Genomic DNA, 968 nt, shown 5'->3' on the forward strand with positions numbered 1-968 from the left:
TAGTAACTCCCCACGCCCTGCGTCAACCCCTACGTCGGGTAGATGAACCCGTTCCATACTGCTATCTGCTTTTGACCAGTTCAAAATTGTATTTGCACATGACAATTTCCGCTCTAGATCTATTCCATGACAATTTTTGCTCTATTCTACTTAAGTCAGCTTTTTTTCTGGCAACAAATATTTGATTCTTTTTCCTGCATCTTGTTTTCGCCAAGACTAAACTGAAGCGATAAGGAGATTGTCGGTGACGGCAGGACACAACAGAATCGTCCCTAATCGTGAGGATATGAAAGAGAAATCTCAACATATGGGGTTATATTTTTTACTTGAGTGACAACTCGAGATATGCGTCCAAGGATCTCACCCAAAGGGTTGAGGGTTACGATTTCTCTGAGAGACATGTACCCTCACCATATAGGGGATGCTTTTCCCATCCTATAATGATATGTTCGAAAACAATGCTTCCAGTAATTGTTACCTATTTTGGGAAATGAAAATCGGGTCCATTGTGACATAATGGTGTGCAGGTTTGCCCATCATGTCTTCTAATGGTTCCTTTAAAGTGTATTTTTTCATTTGAACGGATCACGTGGGTCCCATAAACAAAAGTAGTATTCCAGTATGGCCCTTACTATGCCTTTAAATTCGTGTTCCTTATATGTTTTAATTTTGATGTTAATTTTTGAAATCCAAATGATCTGATTGCATGTACTATTTCAGACTAAGTACATCTATTTGCTTGAGTCTACCTGCTATTTAAATGGTAAGTGGTATGCAAATTGAAGTATGTAGCGTTTATTTTAGGTAAAGATGATGACGTATTTGCTGGGGTGAAGAGTCCTGCATATGTAATTAGCTATTAACTCGACTGTCGTCCATTTAACTGTATTGATTAATTGTAGTGGGATATGTCAAAAGGTTCTATAGGATACAGTCCACTACAAGTGGATACATAGTAGGTCTATAGG

Source organism: Mizuhopecten yessoensis, unplaced genomic scaffold, assembly GCF_002113885.1.
Source record: "Mizuhopecten yessoensis strain PY_sf001 unplaced genomic scaffold, ASM211388v2 scaffold8631, whole genome shotgun sequence".
NCBI lineage: Eukaryota > Metazoa > Mollusca > Bivalvia > Pectinida > Pectinidae > Mizuhopecten > Mizuhopecten yessoensis.